This window comes from Aotus nancymaae, unplaced genomic scaffold (genome assembly GCF_030222135.1).
Source record: "Aotus nancymaae isolate 86718 unplaced genomic scaffold, 86718_ANA_hifiasm-v0.15.2.pri h1tg000173l, whole genome shotgun sequence".
Lineage (NCBI taxonomy): Eukaryota > Metazoa > Chordata > Mammalia > Primates > Aotidae > Aotus > Aotus nancymaae.
Window position 1 is genome coordinate 1,890,161 of NW_026988588.1, and position 13,330 is coordinate 1,903,490.

At 37.7% G+C, this 13,330-nt stretch overlaps 1 non-coding gene across 1 annotated transcript; it reads left to right on the top strand.

Moving 5' to 3' along the window:
* The first annotated feature begins 12,992 nt into the window (after positions 1–12,992).
* LOC135272995 (U6 spliceosomal RNA) lies at positions 12,993–13,094 on the top strand. Its single transcript, XR_010340898.1, has one exon. It is a non-coding gene; the product is annotated as a U6 spliceosomal RNA (small nuclear RNA).
* Positions 13,095–13,330: the final 236 nt, after the last annotated feature.

Here is a 13,330-nt window from a genome sequence, read left to right on the forward strand (position 1 = left end):
AGAAATTCCCTTGTCCTATACAGATAATCAAGTAGAAAAACACCTGTCAGGGTGGGAGCAACATACTTGGTTTCCCTGACGGAGCTGTGTCTGAACAGTCAATCCCCGGCAGCAGGAACCAACACTCCAAGATATTTCTTATGCTGCACTTTGAGTCCCAGAGAAAGACGACATGCCTTTGAGGGCTGGAAGCCTAACACATGGGCACACAGCAGAAGATGAATGATGGCAGCCCAACCCCAGAGCACGATGGGTCTTCAGAATGACCCCCTCCCGACTCGGGCTGAAGCAGAGTCAATTACTTTTATAATTGCTGTCCCACTAATGCCGATGTCCTAATGAGATCAAAACCATTACACTTTCCTTTCATCTGTTCCTACATTCTCAGAAGTAGGGGGTAAGAGGTATTTGTTTGCCGTAAGAAACTCTTTGCAAATTAAAAGGATCTTTATAATGAGATAAATAAAAGCTTCTCCTACGTGTAGGCAGCTGTGGTTTGTTTTCTTCCATTTACATTTCATTGGAATTGGAAGGGAGAGAAGTCTGTTTGTTCATATTTTGTCTACAAGGATTGAGGAATCCCTCTGCCATTTCAGGTCACTGCTGTTTTGGCAGGCTGATGAAAATAAAGGATCGAGTCTCTCAAATCCAAAGACAGTCTCTTCTATCAAAGAGCAGGGTAGTAATGGTTGTGCCACATTTTGAAGACCAGGACTGCAGCCCAAAGGCAAATACATGCATTCAGCGGCTCCTATGTCTTGACCATGTGTTCCAATGGAGTTCACAACGTGAAATCATGAGCCATGCAGAATTCCCCGAATTACGAGCTAGTAGTTCCTAGCTGGATGCCATCAATGTTTCTGAAAAAAAGGGTGTGATTCTTTTAACTCATATGTTACATTTGGTGAAACTTAATTTTATGCTTTAAAACAGAATGAATTATTCTCACTTACAAATATCTTCAATATCATCCAGGGGTATTTAAAGCAGTATTTCAGAGTTCACCTTCACTTGATCCACAACTGATTTTGAACATTGCTTCAAAACTGAAATGCAGAAAGGAAGTAGGAAAGACTGGCTGCCATTTCAGATTCTTTTCTGTAAAAATGCTAATTAAAGCAGTGGGTCAGATCTTGCAATGTCAGAGACGTGTCGTTTCCTTTCCTTGGAAACAGTAACATGCTCCTGGCTGCTACATAAGTACAAATCTCCCAACTGCCAGGAAAGGGCAGAAAAACTACAAGCTGACAAGATTCCCACTCGCTTGGTATTAGGAAGAAGACCCTGGGAGAATATGCCTGTTCCTGATGAGAGTGACTCTACTGCAACGGCCTCGAAGGCTGTTCAATGCTGAGTAGCTCAGGACCTGGCCAGGATTCACACAGTCCCCGTGGACCTCATTCACTAATTGGTCATAAGGGGTAGAAGTGTACATCCCAAAATAACGACATAATTTGCATTCACCTTTTTTATCCTGCGGTAACACATAAATTTCCCACCAATCTCATATTGCATTTTTGTTTCCATTTCCAATCATGTTTTCCCACAATTCATAGATATTAATAGGATAGTGGTTGTATATTAATGATACCCCATTTTTTGAATAGTAATAATATTCTGCTATAGGATATTTTTCTCCCTGAGATTGTTCTCTAATATATCTCAGAGGGCATGTTCTTTTTGTAAAATTGATCTTTAAGATGTTTGCTTACATATTTTCAAAATTATAAGCATAGAACCATCACAAAATAATATTTATGAGAAATCTGCCTTTCTTACTATTTTCTTTCTTACATCCTGTGAATTTTTGTGCTCTGACATTCCATTTGTTCAAACTGAATTTATTTTGAACTCTACAAATTATTAAAACCTTATTTTCAGTAATAAGTTATTTTACAAATATTTATCAGTTACACATTAGGGATAATGGTGCACTTTGAAGAAGACGTGAGTCATCTGAATTGGCTTCAATGACTGAGCCGTCAGTGATGCATTTTCTATGAGAATAATCCTGTTGCTGGCTTGTTTTGCAGGCGTTGAGAGCTGGGGCTTTGCGATAGAATGACCTCAATGCAGGAATAACACACAGCAGAACGTCACCAACCAGGCCACCAGAGCAGGCGTGGGCTCTGCTAGCCTCCCTGGCAAGTGGTCTGGGTATTGCGCTCCCTCGGGTCGCTGGTGACCACAGTTTCAAATTCACTTTCTGTTTTCTGCTGAGGCGATTTCTCTGTTTACTCACGTTCCTTACACCTTAGAAGGAATTTGCTTGCTTTTGTTTTCTGTTTCATTTACAAGTAGAAGCCTCGCTCTTACTCCTCTTACAGAGTGTGTGTGATGACGTTGCACCTGGAAATGCTGACATTCGGGAACTTTTTTTTAACATGACTTCTACATAAATAGATGTGAAAATACAGGGAGGAGTGGCATAAACATCCTCAAATCATCTCGAGATTTTTACTTTGCTCTTGGCTTGTGATTGTGCCCTTCTGCGCATTCTGAAGGAGTCTAAAACTTTTTTGTAATTTTAAGATCCCAGTAATTTTGTGCATAGCTATAATACTTCAAAAACATTATCGTTATTTATCTATCTTTCTTACTGGACTGCCCTCCTTAAAGGCAGGAGATACTTCTTACTTATTTATTTATTCCTAAGCCCAGCACCTTGCAACATAGCTGATAATCAATGCATTAAATGTTGCTCAGCTGGGGATTGTCTTCAAAAGCACTCCGGAAGAAATAAAATACACTGCTCACTTCACATCGTTAATAAACACATTCACTCTGCTTAACACATTGTTTTGATTATAGATATGATTTTCCATGGATTCATCACTGTGGATATTAAATTGAATATCCACACTATGCCATTCCTGCACTCAACACCATCCTTGCAACAGGAATATCAGCTTTATTTTTAATGTCCTGCTTACATATTTCCCATGCCCCAATCATCCTAAACATAGTCCATAGGTTCTCTGTATCCATGTATTTATTCAGGTTGTTTTTTTTTTTTAATCTGTCTGGAAGTTTTCACCTTGACCACTTTCTCCCTTTCATTTTCTTTCTTTCTGTTTTTCTTTTTCTTTCTTTCTCTTTCTGTCCTCTCTTTCTTTTTTCCTTTTTTCTTTCATTCTTCCTTTCTTTCTTTTTTTTGGGGGATTTCACCATGTTGGCCAGGATGGTCTTGATCTCTTGACCTCGTGATCCACCCGCCTCAGCCTCCCCAAATGCTGCGATTACAGGCCTGAGCCACAGTGCCTGGCCTTTCTTTCTTTCTTTCTTTCTTTTTTCATTTTCATCTATATTTTTCCAGAACAGCATTTATCCTTCAACATTGCCTTAAATAGCCCTGCGACAATTTCTTTTATAAAACTATTTTGTAAAATTTTCTATATAATCTCTTCTTTCTTGGGTCATCTATCGTCATATGGTTTCTGATTTGCTTCCCACATATACTATTTTCCTTGACCTTTTCTAATGAAGCATTACTGTTTGAATGAGTTATATACCCACGTGTTCAAAGTATAAAAGATACAAATATATATGCACTGAAAATCCTCATGAGAACACATGCCCTCCTGCCAGAAAGTCTCTTCTCCAGATAAAATTGATATTTTTAATTACCTCGTATTCTTGCACATGCTTTTTATTTTATGCACATGTAACAAAACATGGAAAGGTAGTATTTTTCTTGTATCTTTACACAAATGGTAGCATATTACACTTTAACTTTGCTTTTGCTTCATTTAACAATGCACATCAGAAAATGTTCTATGTTGGCTGAGTGCAGTGGCTCATGCCTGTAATTTCATCACTTTGGTATGTCGAGGTGGGTGGGTCACCTGAGGTCGGGAGAGGTGGAGGGCATCTGTAATCCCAGCTACTCGGAAGGCTGAGACAGGAGAATTGCTTGAATCTGGCAGTTTAATTATTTTAATTGTAGATATGATTTTCCCAGCCTGGGTGACAAAGTGAGACTCTATCTCAAAACAAACAAACAAACAAACAAACAAACAAAAAGGAGTAAAGAAAAGAAAGAGAAAATATTCTATGTTGATAACTTTTTCTTCATACTTTTGCTGCTAAAGAACGTTGTGTCTGTCTGCCTGCATCTATCTGTCTATCTATCTATCTATCTATCTATTATCTATCATCTTTCATCTATCTACCTATTTATATCAGTCATCTAGCTATCTATTCATCAATTGGATGCATTTGGTTTATTTTCAATATTTTTCTAGCCCAATGTTGCAATGAAAATTCATGTGGCACATATACACCATGGAATACTACACAGTCATAAAAAAGGATGAATTCATGTCCTTTGCAGGGACATGGATGAATCTGGAAACCATCATTCTCAGCAAACTGACACCAGAGCAGAAAACCAAACACTGCATGTTCTCATAGGTGGGTGTTGAACAATGAGAATGGACATACGGAGGGGAACATCACACACTGGGGTCTGTTCTGGGGTGGGAGGCTAGGGGAGGGATATTGGGGGGTGGGGAGACTGGGGAGGGATAACATTGGGAGAAATACCTAATGTAGGTGATGGGGGGATGGAGGCAGCAAACCGCTATGGCATGTGTATACCTATGCAACAATCATACAAGATCTGCACATGTACCCCAGAACTTAAGGTATAATAATAATAAAATATATATATATAATATATTTCTATGTAGATCATTGAAATATGTGTAAATATATAAGACAAATGCATAGAAGTCAAGTTGCTGGGTCAAATGATGTTTTCATTTTTCATTAATGTCTTTAGAAAATTTTTTTTTATTAAATTCAAATAAAATGTGTACATGGTGAAAAATTCAAAATAAGATGAAATTGTGAAAATATAAATCTCTTTCATAAAATATTTCTTCAGCTACCTAGTTTTCCTTTGTAATACAACTAATGCTAACAGATTATCCTATCCTGGCAGAAATATTGTATGCATATATAGACATATATGTCTGTTTAAAGAAAACCATTCCTTTGTTTTCTTCCACACTCCACAGAGATCAGAATGTTTTTGTCACAGAGTTGATTAAAAAATAACCTTAAATTTCATGGTAACCACTGAAATTCATAGTCACGGTCCAACAGAAGACTTCTGAGATTGAAATCATGGTCCTATTTGTTGTCATCGTGACCTCAGTTGTCTTGGGAGGAAGCACAGTTAAGATACAGGATTCTGCACTGCTCAAGGCCAACGATTTCCGCATGTCAGTCTGAACTGGCCGCCCTCTGCGTGTTGCCCATGATGGTCATTTCCAAATCCCCTGCAGGGCCATCTTGGGTTTCCTCTCCTCTCCTTCCTGTGAGAAACTTCTGTTTCCTCTGTACCTCACATGTATATATATCCCTTGATTTATGCCTTTATTTCTGTGAAGCACATCCTCAGGTAACTTCTGGTAGAAGACGTATGGGGGATTTTTATTTTTAATTCATTAATAACGGTAGTGTCTTCATTGTATCTTCTCATTTGACTAGGAGTTTGTCTGGGTGTAGAATTCTAAGTCAGAAATAATTTTTCTTCAGTATTATTAAATCACTCCTTCAATGTCTTCTAACCTCTAGTGTTGTTATTGAGGAATCTAAAGGTATTCTAATTCCTATTTCCTGAGGTAAGAACCTCTTCTTTTTGGACTATTTAACTGAGTCCCTCCTCCCCATCTTCTGTCTTAATTTTTTTCTTTCTGAGACGCCTGTTATTACTGTGGTTAGACCTTTAGGATTAGTCCATGCTCCTTCTCCCTGTGTTCTTGTGTTTTTGCTCTGTGTTTTGGGAAAGTTTCCTAACTATGCCTTCCAAGTTTTTAATCGAGTTTGCCTGTAACTCTCAGAAGCATGTCCTTATGAATCACATACTATTCTTACCTGACGTGTACAATGACTTCTCTTGTCTTTCTGAGAATCTTATAATAATATGCTTGATATTCTCTCTCTCTCTCTCTCTCTCTCACACACACACACACACACACACACACACACACACACAATTTGCCCAGGCTGGAGTGCAGTGGCACGATCATGGATCACTGCAGCCTTGACCTCCAGGCTCATGCCATCCTCCTCCCTCAGCCTCCCAAGTAGCTGGGACTACAGGCACACACCACCATGCCTGGCTCCTGGAGTTGTTTCTCCCTTCCTTTAAGCTGTTTACTTGTTTTCTGATTTGTATAAACTTTCTATTTCACATCATAGACTTTCCTCAGGCATCAGGACATCCACAATTCTTTACTTGCAAATAAAAAAGATGAAATAAGCTGCTATTTGGAAGTTTGAGCCAGAGATGGGTTTTATGAACACTAAGCTTGGTCATGAGATGGTCTGGCAGATGGATCCTTTGTTTGCTGTGGAGCACACAATGTCATATCTTTATTTTTTCTCTTTGGCAGTTGAGATTTTTCATAAAAGTGTCATTTCATCTTTGTCTGAAAAGTAGGAATTCGTCTAACTGTACTCTGAGACCAGCTCTGGAAAGACCACTAGCAGCCAGCAGCTGGTATGCAGAGGTTGGTCTGGCTCTCATCTGCAAAACGGCAGCCATGCCCTCAGCAGCGGTGGCTTCTCTCTCTCCTGAGAACCTCTGTGCCTCCCTCTCACAGAGTCAACCTAAGCATGTTGGAGTGAAACAGAATGGGTGCAGCCACTGGATACCGGGAGATGGACAAAAGAATCTGGGGCTGAACAGCTTCCCAGGAAGAGACCATGTCCTTGTCCTGGTCAGGGTTCTCCAGAGAAGCAGAAGCAATAGGGTGTGTGTGTGTGTGTGTGAGATAGGGATTGGCTCTCATGAACATGACATCTGCAGTCAGCAAACCGGAGACCCAGGAGAGCCAATGACTTTGGTTCAGTCTGAGTCTGAAGGCCGAGGACCAGGAGAGCTGATGATTTTTTTCTAGTCCAAAGGCTGGCAAGTTCAAGACACATGATCCAGTATTTCAGTTTGAGTCAAAGGCTGAAAAGTGTTGATGTCCCAGTTTAAAGGATGTCAGTTAAAAAGAGTTCTCCCTTAACTGGGGAGAGGTCAGTCCTTATCTATATTTAGGTACTCAGCTGGTTAGATGAAGCCCACTTGCATCAGAGAAGCCAACATGCTTTACTCAGTCCACCAACTTAAATGTTAACTTCATCTAAAAACAACCTCCCTGGCACCTCCAGAATAATGACATTTGACCAAATATCTGGGCATCCTGTGGCCCAGCCAAGTTGACACATAATTCACCCTCACAGTCCACCTTTTCCATGCAGTCCTGTGTTTCTTCCTTAATTCCAATGGCACTGGTGCTGCTGGTCCCTGCACCTTATGAGGATATGCATTCATTTATTTATGTATTTGTTTGTTTATTTTTGAGACAGGGTCTCACTCTGTCATCCCGGCTGGAGTGCAGTGGTGAAATCATGGCTCACTGCAGCCTTGACCTCTCAGGCTCAAGCCATCCTCCCACTTCAGCCTCCTAAGTAGCTGGGACCAAAGGCATGTATCACCACGCCCAGCTATTTCTTTGTATTTTTTATAGAGACTGGATCTCGGCATGTTGCCCAGGCTGGTCTTGAACTCCTGGGCTCAAGAAGTCCACCCACCTTGGCATCCCAAAGTCCCTGGATTACAGGTGTGAGCCATTGCGCCCAGGCTTGAGGATCTGCATTTAAATCAGATTGTGCTCCAGCTTTCCTCACCATGAGTTCGCGGTGCCTCTTTGGATCTGCTAGATGAATATCTATTCAACTGTTTTCTTTTGCAGATATGATATTGTTTAATGGCTTTCTGCTCCCCTGATGGCCACCTCTTTGTGGGTTTGCATCTTTATTTTAAAATGCCTTTGCCATGGTACTAAGGACTTGGAATAAGGATCTATTAGACACATTAAATCTATTTCCACTTTCTGAACTCTAAAGTGTCTTTACTTAATGAAAATAGTAACTTGCTTATTCAATGCACAAAGGTTAAATGAAGATGTAATATTATTATATCTCTGCTGTGTGTGCTCAATAGATATTTAATTAATAGAATTTTGTGTGTATGCACATACCTTAATTAACACAAATATGTATAAATTATGTGTGTTTACATCTACCTATAACTATCAATGCATTTGAATACATGCATAATACGGGATGATTTTCTTTTAATACGTTGGTAAGTGTACCCATTGTCATTCCCTTGGAATCTGAAGGCTAAAATGCTATAAAGATAAGTATGTTTGGGTAGTTGTAAGCAAAGTATAATATGTATATATATTTAGAAGAAATATTATATTGTATTTTTCCATTAGAATTGAAAACCTCAGATTGTACTGGAGTCCTTCAGTTCTTTTGCTAAATATTGATTGTAACCTGAATATGATAGTAGTTAGCATGAATGCTGACATCGTAGTTTTGCCATTTGAAATATGACTGGGTGAGGTAATAGTGTTCTTTGGTGAGCACTGGAGTTTTGGGCTTCACGTCTGTAAACTGATAAAACCCTGTTTTATCTTCCTGCTATGATGCTTCTACAGTGGGCTGCAGAATTATAAAACTAAACATTCTACATAAGCACACAGAGAATCATCTGCACCCCTTCAGAGCTATCCTGCTTTGTCATTAACTTCAGACGCCTCTTCTTCCCCAAAGCAACCTCATATATCTTGGAAAGTGTTTCATCTGCCTGATTTTTACTGCCCACCTTCTTTGTACCTCTGCACCTCCCTATGTGAAACTATTTCTGGTTGTGGATCCTCTTCTGGAATTGATTAAATTATAGACTCTTATTCTGAATCCCTTAACTACTGTCAAAACATATTTGTGTCAAGGTTTCAATCCCTGTCATCAGCTGAGAAGCCTTGATTAGTTCACGTTGAAGACTTTCTTTTTATAATGAGAGCATTTCTTAGCATCTTGTCCTTTCAGATCATTTATATCAAGACTAATGTTCCAGGACTTTATGTTTTAATGAATATACAGTCGTCAACACTTCTCATCTTCTTTTTATACTCTAAATCATGCTACTTTTGGTAAGTTATTTCTTTCTAATTAGTTTTCATGTTCAGATGGTAAAAGACAAATAATGCAATTAGTTACAGTTTTATTATTGATACATCAGGATTTGGTTTGTAAGTGTATAATATGGAATGAGTATGTATGGTAATATAAACTATTTGTAAGTTATGAAGCATAATGATGGAAAATGTATTCATGAACTCATCATACAAATTAAGAAATAAAATATTTGTGTTACCACTAAGCTATCCATGTGTTCCTTTTCAAATCCTGTTCTCTTTTCCTAGCTGGAGAAGATAATGCTATCTTGGACGTTTTGCTTCTTTTTGGTATTCTTTAGCTTTATCACAGAACAGATCCTTACACATTATACTGTTTGGTTCCTGCACCTTTGATCTCATATAAATGGTATGACACTCTGTGCAGCTTTCTGCTGTAGATGTAAAGTAACTCTTGATTAGTATTGGAAAATACCTGCTTTAATTTTAATCACATATTCAGTGAGATAAAAGGTAAAATTTAGAGTCTAAATGGAGAATTGGAAACTATAAAAAGCAAACTATATCAGAAGATGCAGATTAAAATATACGCCATAGTCAAGATTTAGACTTTGGTGTCTGATTTACAGCTAGATTAGAGATCATTAGGAAAAGTGGAGCAAAGGCCTCCAAAACCCTTCCTTTCACAAAATCAATGAAAGCATTTCCCAAAATTACCAAAATAAACTTTTTAAAAACTCCAGAAAATAACCAAAGGCTTATACTCATCTGGAAGCACTTATATTGAGGAAAACCAGCTAACTCCAGGTAGAAGAGTGAGTTTGTGATATTTTTACATGCTCCATTCACATCAGCCTCTCCCAGCTCCATGACAGCCTTGAAAATCAAATGCTGTGATCACAACCAGCAGCAAAGCAGCCACTCAAAGCCTTAGAATGGAACTCAGCCTTTTTCAAAATCCTGGTCTCAGGTGACCGTCATCATCTGACCTGTCTGGGCCTTCTGTAGAAAGTCGCATTGTAAGGCTTGTCTTCCATACTCCCGGTGCAGACATGGCCCAGGGTGAGCAGCCTTTTCTCAGACAGTGTTTGTTAGCATGTGGGAGGCTGAGGTGGTTGGATCATGAGGTCAAGAGATCAAGACCATCCTGGCCAATATGGCGAATCTGGTCTCTACTAAAAATACAAAAATTAGAAAAATTAGCTGGGCATGGTGGCAGGTGCCTCTCAGTCTCAAAAAAAAAAAAAAAAACCAAAACAAACAAACAAAGAAAAACACCAAACCACACATAAACAAACAGAAGTTATAGTTCAATAACATAGCTGCCTGAGACTGGGAGAACACTTGAAAGAAAAATAAGCTAAGTAAATCCTTGAAAATAAAATCTGGGGTAGATGGTGTCCCTGGGAGTTTTCAGAAGCTGCATTGGCTCCTGGGCATCCAAAAGGCCAAGTGCAAGCTTGGGTCTCTGCACATGGCCAGGGCTGTGCAGATGCTCAGGACAGGACCAAGAAGGGCATATGCACTCACTTCTGCTGAACCTTCAGGCTCTGCACAATCATGAAGTGAGGACTGAGGCAGAGTCGTAAAGAAATGCACACTCAGGCACACCATAAAAACATGTTGAAAGCCAAAGACAGAGAAAATGTATTGAAAACAGCAAGAGACAAGCAACTCATTGCATACAAGGAAGCCTCAATGAGATTACAGTTTATTTATCTTCAGAAATCATGGTGTCCAGAACTCAATAGGATGATATATTGAAAGGACAGAAAGAGGCCATTAACCAATAATTCTCTGTGCGCACAACTGTCTTCACAAATGAAGGAGAAAACACATTGCAGTATAAAAGCAAAAATAAAAACAAAACAAAATGGAAATAATTAGTCATTTTGTTAGTCTTGCAAGTGATAGTAAAGGCAGCTCTTTAGGCAGAAATAAAACGACCCTAGACAGTAACTCAAAACTGCATGAAGAAACCAAGGGCATTGATGAAAGGAATTTCATAGTTAAGTACAAAAAACAATATAAATGTATTTTTTGTTAATGACATTATTTCTCATTTGATTTGAAAACAATTAGATAAAGTAATAATTATAAGACTATTGATGAGGTACAAAAGATAAAACACATATTATTTTTATGGAAAATAAGGAGAAATTTAAGGGAAAGGAGCCTTATGAAGAGACACAAAAATAATCTCAACAAAACACTGGTAAATAAAATTTGGCAGCATATTTAAAGGACTATATAGGATGACCACCATGGTTTCAACTTTTAGGTTTCCCTAAATGTTTATGTGTTGAAAACTTAATCCTGATTAGGTCATGGGAACCAAATCCTCATGAATGATTTAATGCTGTTATCGCAGGCTTGGGTTAGTGATTGTGAGAGTGGGCTTGTAACAAAAGCAGCCCCCTCTTGTTCTCTCTGTCTCATGTCTTGCTTTTGCCTTTCCACCTTCCACCACGTAATGATGCCACAAGAATGCCCTCATCAGACGCCTGGGCAGATGCTGGCACCATGCTGTTGGACTTCACAGCCTCCACAAGCCAAATAAATCTCTATTTTCTATAAATTATCCAGTCTATGGTATTCTGTTAGAGCATCAGAAAACAGACTAAGAAAATGACCAAGTGAGATTTTCCCCAAAACTGCATGGTTGGTTTCCTGTTAGAAAATCAATTAAAGTAATATATTTTATCAAGGAAACAAAAACCCAAAAGTACATGGTCATATCAATAGACACACAAAAAAAGTATATCTGTCAAAATGCAACACCCATTTATGATTAAAATACTCAACAACTAAGAATAGAATGGAGCCCCTCAAACTGACAAAGGGTATCTCAAAGTACCCATACCGAATGTTATTCCTAGTCATGAGAGGCTGAAAGCTTCCTCTCGCTGGTCAATGAAAAGATAGGAATGCCCTGTCTTACAACTTATACTACAATTGTACCTGATTTCTAGACACGACAAGTGGTCAAGTAAAGCATACAGATTGAAAGTCATGAAGTAAATCAATGTCTATTTGCAGAGGACAATCTAATTTATAAAACATCATAAAAACAACCAGCAGAATTGCAGACTACAAGATCAGTATAAAAAATCAATTGTAACTTTATTTAAAATAGCATCAAAAATAAAACATTCTAAAATAAATTTGACAAAAGAAATGAATATATGTACAGTGAAGGCTACAAAGCATCATTGAAATAAATTAAGGACTGAATTGAATGAAATCTATTCTATGCTCGTTGATTGGAATCTCTATATTGTTTAGATGACAATATGCTCTAAGTTGATCTACAGATTCAACACAATTTCTGTCAAAAACCCACCTTTGTTTTTGTACTAAGTAACAAAATGATACTAAAATTCATAAGGAAAATTGAGGTACCCAGAATAGAAAAAAAAAAAAAAACTTGAAAAACAATAATTTTGGAGAACTTATAAGCTCTTATATCAAAATTCACTACAAACATAAAGGTAAACTGGATAAACATCAAAATAGGAAGATAATCTTGATTGTCTCTATGCTAATTGTTTTAAATTTAAATGAAATCTTTAAATACCCAGAAAAACAGAACATCCACAAAGCTGACCAAGAAATAGAAAATATGAAAGGTCTAAAATTCATTGTGGAATTTAACATTTCAGTGAAGAAATTCCTTCAGACCATAATTCAACATAGTTTACAAAATATTCAATAATTCCAGATTTATAAAATCCTTTCAAAAATTAAAATAAAGAACACTACTCATCTTACTATATGAGACCAATATTGCCTCCATGTGAAAACTAAAGAAATGAAAATATAAAATATTATCATCCCCAAATGGATTACTTACAACTCTAACACAATTATCAGTAGATTGCCCTGTACAACTTGATAAGAACACTCTAAAATTTCAATGAAGATACAAAGGTCAAAAACAGACAAATTCTGAAGAAGCAAATTGTGCAAGAACTCGCTTTACTGGATAACAAAATTTTTATAAAGCTGTAGCAGTTAATATAATGTGGTGTTTCGATACAGAGAAGATTAGCATGGCCCCGATGCAAGGATGACACGTAAATTCACAAAGCATTCCATATTTTTTAGTCATCATGAACAGATGAATGAAGAGCTCTTTTTATCACTATCTGAAAAATGTAAAAAATATTTTCCTTTCTTCAAGGAAGCTGAATATTTTGTAGCTGAAGGAATGACTTCCAAAGAGTATGAATACGATCCTTTATAAAAGATAGCAGTCAAGAAAAAAATTAATAATGAAGTAGGCGAAGCATCCCTCCCCTGGTTTAAGATAAAAAAAAGAAAAGATAAAATGGTTTTTC